The sequence below is a fragment of the Palaemon carinicauda genome, chromosome 32 (genome assembly GCF_036898095.1).
Source record: "Palaemon carinicauda isolate YSFRI2023 chromosome 32, ASM3689809v2, whole genome shotgun sequence".
NCBI classification, from domain to species: Eukaryota; Metazoa; Arthropoda; class Malacostraca; order Decapoda; family Palaemonidae; genus Palaemon; species Palaemon carinicauda.
The window spans coordinates 3,957,164-3,964,663 of record NC_090756.1 but is presented as its reverse complement, the minus strand read 5'-3'; positions in this window follow the sequence as shown (position 1 = coordinate 3,964,663).

Below are 7,500 nucleotides of genomic sequence, written 5' to 3'. Positions count from 1 at the left end.
ATGTATATATATATATATATATATATATATATATATATATATATATATATATATATATATATATATATATATATTTATATATTTATATATATAATTCTTATTGTGAATTGATATTGATTATGAAAATCGGGATTTTTTTTATTTAATGAATGTTTACATGTTGCGTTTTACGAAGAATTGTATTACTGGAATGAGATTACGTCCTTAATAAGAGGTATGAAAAGTGAATAGTAAAATAGGATTAAATCAATTGATCACATAACACACACACGCATATATATATATATATATATATATATATATATATATATATATATAAATATATATATATATATATATATATATATATATATATATATATATATATATATATATATATATATATATATATATATATATATATATATATATATATATATATATATATATATGTTTATATATATTTTTGGGCTCAAGCCATGACGTCCTAATGGAAGGTTCCTTTAGTAGCTTCCCAAGGGTATATATGACTACAGTGATATTCCCAGAGGATTAAACCAAAGGTTTCACAGAATTCTAACTTCTGGCGCGAGTACCTGTAAGATTACTCTCAAGGGTATCGTATATCATCAGGGGACGTATTCTTGACACGCCACATGGCAATCTACACCCCGAATAGCCCTTACGCTTCGAGGGGGATTACGTGGCAGAATTAGAAGGGTAGCCGCAATAAAGGTTACCCTGGTTCCCCTTCTACTATCGTATCACAACCGCACCAACTCCCTCTGGCGGCCATTCCTTTATCTGTAGCGACTCACTACGGTGGTGTTCCCTGTCGATCTGACATTTTCGGTCGATTTCTGGGAATCTTTATGCTTTCTACGGCTTCTTTCTCCATCCAGAAAGTTAAGTATTTATTCTTTACAATATGTAATTTAGTTCCAGCCTCACAATGAATTTAGTGTATTTATTGTGTGTGAATCTTCGCCGATCGCCGGTGTCGCCATAGGCGCTGTCGTTCTTTGCACATGTGCTATTTAGCTAGCAGAACGACATTCCGGTTCAAATAGCTTAATTGTTATTATGAAAGCTATTTAGGCATTATATATTGTAAAGATATTTATATGCATAATTTTCCCTTTTCCGTGGCGATCGTATATGTCAGAGTTTTGGTGATTTAGGTAACCGAGATCTCGTCTTGTCTAGGTAACATAACCTAGACAACATATACTTTCGTCATTTCCCCAGTTACCCTTGTGTATCGGTTATCATTCCTGGAGATCGATATCTCCTGGAATTATATCAACCTTTACTAATCTCGCTAGAGATTTATGGGTAATCTCTCTTACCTCTGAGAGTAGCCTTAGGCTACAACTCTCTGCGTCGGCCTTGAATTTCGAATTCAGGCACGACTAGCCTAGGGTTTTCTGTCTCATCCCTTAACGGCAGACGGCAAGTTTTGGGATTCGTTCAGAACCTCAGAGTATTTAGTCATTGTCGGAAGTCGGTCGGCCGGGGATTGCTTTCCCCTGCCGGCAGAACTGCAGGCATAGGACGCTAGCCCTCCCTAGATTACACCTGAAGTGGTCAAATGTTGCCACCACCTTCTCCCTGTGGTCTAGTAGACTAGTCCTCTGCTCGCCGACCCTAGGCTATGGAGTCGTATACTCTTTTGGCCTAGGATGGCGCCGGCATTGGAACTCTGTTTCTCCCTTGTTGAGAGGAACGGCATAAGCTGCCGTCCCCTTAACTGTATTAGCACCTCCTAAGCAGGAGAATAGATGATTCTCCTGCCGCTTGTGGTCGTGCCGGTACTGAAACAGAGTTTCTTCAAGGTGTGTAGGTCCGGCAACATTGCCGGTCCCTCTTTCCTGTGCTGGAGTCCTGCAACCTTACCATTGCCGGTGGGTTACGGGAGTCGTCCAGACCACCCCCCCTCCTCAGCCGTCGGCTGTCGGCAACTGCCGGCTTCCAGCGGCCATGGCGGCTGTCGGCGACTGCCGACTTCCAGCGGCCATGACAGCTGTCGGCGGCCATGACGGCTGTCGGCGACTGCCGGCTTCCAGCGGCCTTGACGGCTGTGGGTGGGAGGTCCCTTTTGTCACCAAGGTTCTCCAGTTCTCCCTTGAACTGCTAGCCACAGTTTCAGTTGTCGGCGTATTGTTCTGGCCGGCAGTAGACCGGCACAGATAGGTACTGACTCAGTAGGTAGCATGCTGACTGTACTCGTGCTGCCGGAGGCTGGCCTACAGTAGTAAGCCAGCAATAGTACTGTGGCTAAATGGAAGTGAACCTTCTTTTCGGAGAAAGGCAGCAAAATTAGACTTTTACATCTTTTATTACTGTATACATATACAGTAATAGATAGCCTTCACTCCATGCTTTCTCTCTTTCTCTCTTATCTGGCTTGCTAGATGCTCCGGCAATAGCTAGCTAATCCGGCAATATGCCGGCTGAACTACAGTATATGTCTATACAGGTAGTCAGTATATTTGCAGTATAGTATATACGGCAGATGAATAACTAATGTATATATTATACTAGTAGTTATTTCCAATATATCTTGGGAATCCCTGCTCAGATATTTGCTGAACCCAATTCTATATTGATGGAATAATATTTCATCAATATTCTGATTTGAAATCAGTTTCCATTTACCCTGCAATATTGAATTTCGTAAAGGGCTGGTGGTGCGACACCTCTAACCCCTATAGGGGAGAGCCCTTATCCCTGAGTTTCTCTGATCAGGAAACTCCCTGATTTAATATTGTAAGGGACGTCACAGCAAATAGATTGGTTGGGATGCATAAGTATATGTCTTTTATTTTTTGCTGGCTGAACTATGGTATATGTCTATACAGGTAGTCAGTATATTTGCAGTATAGTAAATACGGCAGATAGATAACTAACGTATATATTATACTAGTAGTTATTTCTAATATGTCTTGGGTATCCCTGTCCAGATATTTGCTGAACCCAATTCTATATTGATAGAATAATATTTCATCAATATTATGGTTTGAAATCAGTTTCCATTTACCCTGCAATATTAAATTCCGTAAAGGGCCGGTGGTGTGACGCCTCTAACCCCTAAAGGGGAGAGCCCTTATCCCTGATTTTCCCTGCTCAGGAAATTCCCTGATTTAATATTGTAACGGAGGTCACAGCAAATAGATGGGTTGGGATGCATAAATATACGTCTTTCAATTTCTAATCAACATATCTTGGATGCGAGCTTCTGCTGTTACCGCTCCTATTTCGAAAGAATGACATTCCTTCGATACTCTGATTGTGAATCAATCCTCCTTACCTCACAGCGTTAAGTAAAGAGGGGGACAGTGCTTGTACACTTCCTTACACCTAGGTGTTCGAACCCCTTTTTCTTCAGGGAATTCCCCGGTTGGAGGAATTTCCTTATCTTAATACTGAGGAGAAGTAACAGCATTGGCTCACAGGGGATACACGGGTATGTGTCTCCCACTATCTCTTTTAGCTTTCTGTCTTAAGCTATTTTTGTCAAAAGACGATTTGTAAATTGTTTATCGGTGCGATAATCAATTGAGTACTCATTTCTGTTCTCCTTTCCTTACAGGAGGGACATCAGATGATGCATTGCAGTCTTCTGCAGTTATAAAGGTGAGTATTTTCACGGACATAATATATGCAGGTTCACCCCCCCCAGCAATATTATTTCCAAATCCCCAACCTACAAGACGGCAGTCTAGAGCTGTCGAACTGTGGTTGATTTGGTTTCAGAAGTTATCTCATAAATGCGGTTCAGTTGCGAACTCGCAAAAACATGAAAACTCTACGGGAATTGGACTGAAAATTTCACTTACTCATTACGTAAACTGCCAATTTAGTGTTCCTTTTAAAAGTTTTTAAGGTCTAAACCGCCCCCCCTCCAACCTTGCCCCTCAACAATGAGGTTGCAGACACTAACGGCACTGGTGAGTCTGAGCGGGACTCGAACCTCCGACTGACAAACACCGGGCAGAGACTCTACAATCAAGCCACACCTTGTAGTGAAATCAACGACGGCTGTTATTGTTTCACTGTCACATCTGACTCCGCCGCCAAGAGCCGGCAGTGTGTGCCCTTGGTCACCACCCAGTCAATTGCTGAGTTGGTATGCCTTCAATCGACAGCTCGCCGATTACCGGCGGTCTGACGACAGCCCGAGGAGTCGCCTCTGGTTCAGAGATCCGCTGACTATGCGTGTAGTTTTCACCACTACCCAGTCACATTGAATAGTGGCTAGGATGGTGTGACTTCTGTCAGCGACCCGCTGACAGCCGACAAGTCACTGATATGTTGAAAACCTGCTAGCCATATCGGTACTGAAGTACTGTGCCAGTTAACTTACCCCCAAGTACTAGCCTTGACGGTAACATGCCAGTTGTATAGGGGTATACAATACCCTGTACATTTGCAGTATAGGACCATATCTCAGACAGAAATGTTTGGTACATAACCATACAATAGAATGGTTTTCCAGTACGTTGTGCTTCTAAGCACAATCCCTTGCTGAGACCTACCTGATTTGGGGGATCCACTTTCCCCCCTTTTTTCCTTACGCTGATTCTTCATCAGCCTCTTGATTCTCATTATTAATTCCCCGGATGTAGGACGCTACTCTATCCTTATGGGCTAGAATCTTCCATCGGGCTCTTCTTGAAAGAGGATGCCCTAGAATCAATAATTAGGAAGGCCGCAGCAGTTGGCTGGAAGGATTTACACGTATGTGTCTCTCCTCTTTTCTAGCGTACTTATCCTAAGCTTTATACAATAGAAAGTAATTTTCTATTACAGTGAAACACTGAAAAGCTGATATAGGCAAACGGTCAGGTTTGGCCTGAAAGGAGAACGGAAGGGTTTCTTAGTTTTCCTTAGGATGTTAAACAGCATCCTAAAGTTACAATGACCGTTGTTCCACAGACGGTCAGATATATACACCTTCGGATCATGCAAAGCAAAGAGACGCTTCTGGTAGGAGGGAAGTTCCTCCTTGATCGCTGGACCTTCGATCCTTGGGTCCAAGGCCTAACCAAGATGAGACTAGAATGGAAATGGACATACCTCCACCATCCTTTCCTCAACTCTTCTTATATTCAAATCCCCCTAGAAGAGTATACCTTAGAGCTCTAGAGGAAAGTAGAGTCCATCGATTTCCAAGGAAGGCTGTTTAGTGTTAACATGAAAGACTCAAGAAAACTCTGAGTCATTCTGGACTTGGCGCCACTCAAAGAGTTCCAATAAAACAGAAAGTTCAGAATGTTAATCCTTCTAAACATAAGGACCTTATTCAGTAAGGGGTGTTGACAATCTAGCCAGACCTGAAAGATGTCTATCAGGAACTTCCAGTCAGTCACCCCCTTCCCTCCTACCTAGGATCCAAGTTACAGAAGATAACATATATCCTAGACAAGATTCTCGTCGGACTAGACTCAGTCCTAGGATCTTCACGGAATTAGCAGATACAGTCAAGCGAAACCAAGCCTAGAAAGAGTTCAGGCCACAATGGCCCTGGACGACAGGCTGGGTGGGGCAGCACCCGAAACGACTGTCTATGAGCATCCATGGAGATGATCCGGCCCCGGAACATCGAGGATGCAAATAACTTCAAGAAGTCTCGATTCTCTCCAGCTCAGGGGGTTCAATGTTTTAAAAAATCATTGAAACCTGTAGTCACCCTATCGCTCCTTTCCCTTGGGGATGTAAAAGGAGATCACAAGGTCTGTCAAGAGACTATTGTAATCAGTCAGGATTCCATGATGCTAACAGGGAGGAGTTTCGAACTCTCTCCAGTTCACGATGATGACAGACCCAGTGATACGTGCACAACTATAAGATGCGTTAAGAGGCTGGAGAAGATACGCGTCAGATACTCGAAGAGATCTAATAGGACCAATGATGGTCATTCCCTCTTCGCTTACAACTACAATGACCAAAGGCCACGGACCCGTAGGCCATTTTACCCCTGTAATAGGTGGAGAAACTCTCTCCACACAGATCAGACCTCCTCAGGTTGATCTGGGGCATCAAAGCGATAATGAGGCGTCCAAACTGTCGAGGCTAAGGGACGTCTCATTTCATTAGGGAATGCTAGCCATCCCTTTCTTAAGGGAATGGCGCCTATCAGCAGCTCTTTTATAATGATCCGCAAGGTGACAGCGGATGCTCTTCTCGGGCTCAACCCAATAGAGTTGGAATGGTACACGGACGCAGACCCATTCCCTCTCAGATGGGAACAAGTCCCTGAGCTGCAGATCGTTCTCTTCATCACGAGCGTTATCAAGATACTATCTCGTTATTTAGCCCCATACGAGGATCCTCTAATGGAGGTAACAGATATCATGTCTCTACTATAGAAGTGATGGACTTAGAATTCCTGTTCAGCCCATCAAAATTCCTTCGGAAGGCCCTCTACATGCTGAGACCCTTCCAGGGAAGAAGGGCTCTGTTGGCTCCCAGGTAGCCCAAGAACACCCCGTTCTCTGTAATGAAGGAACTGAGGCTGAGGCTAGTCCTAGTTATGCACCTAGGATTATCCAGGAGGTTCAGAAGTTTTCTGCCTTCGATTTATCACAGTACACCTGATCCCTTCATTTTATTGATTCCTTGCCCTTAACAGTTAGGAAAAAGACTGGGATCTTAAAAGGCAAAATAGAATTCCTAGAAGAATACAAGTCTAGTCAACGAGAAGACAATAGTCTTTTCTTGGGAAAAGTAAATTGTTTTGTAAAGCAAAAGGGCTCGAAAGCAAATATCATGATCTTCTGCCTGTCCTTCTCTGTCCACCCCTGTATTCAAGGTCTGGCGGCCAACAGCACGATGGCCTTTGAGGAAGGAGGCAGTGTATCCTTGGATAGTATGAGAACGCTAGTTCTTCGGCCTTGTCACTATATAAACCCTTGAGTAAGCACCAAGGGTATGGCCGACTTTGCGAGAGAGGTCACTTGATGGGATCTTTGGATCCATGGACCATTATCTTTGTGCAAGTCAGCCCTGACTAGACCTCTTCTATATGCCCTTTAAATATATCTAAAGATTGAAATCTTTAAATTTCCGAAAACATGTGCAGGCTTAGGCTTGCAACGCCACTAAAGCCCATCTCATGGTCTTTGGACAAGGTCCTACATTATGCCTCACCTGTGAACAATGAGGATTGTTCCCTCAAGCATCTAACCTAAAAGGTTATTTTTTCGGTTCGCTATAGCCTTTGGGACTAGAGTTAGTGAAATAGTGCCCCTATCTGGAGATGAGAGCCACATTAAGTGGGAGAACTGCATCTCTTTTCTGATCTAACCTTTCTCATTTAAGACGTCCTACCCACTAAGAGGTGGGGCTCCTGGAGAATCTGCCCTCTGAAGGAAGATGTCTCTCTAGGTCTGCTAGAACGTCTAAGGTCTATCTTCATAGAACTTTAGATTTCAGGAGGAACAGCTCTTTACAGGAGAAAACTTTGGATCAAACTATCCCTACAACTGAGGGCGAAGCTCACCTACCTTTTTCGCGGAG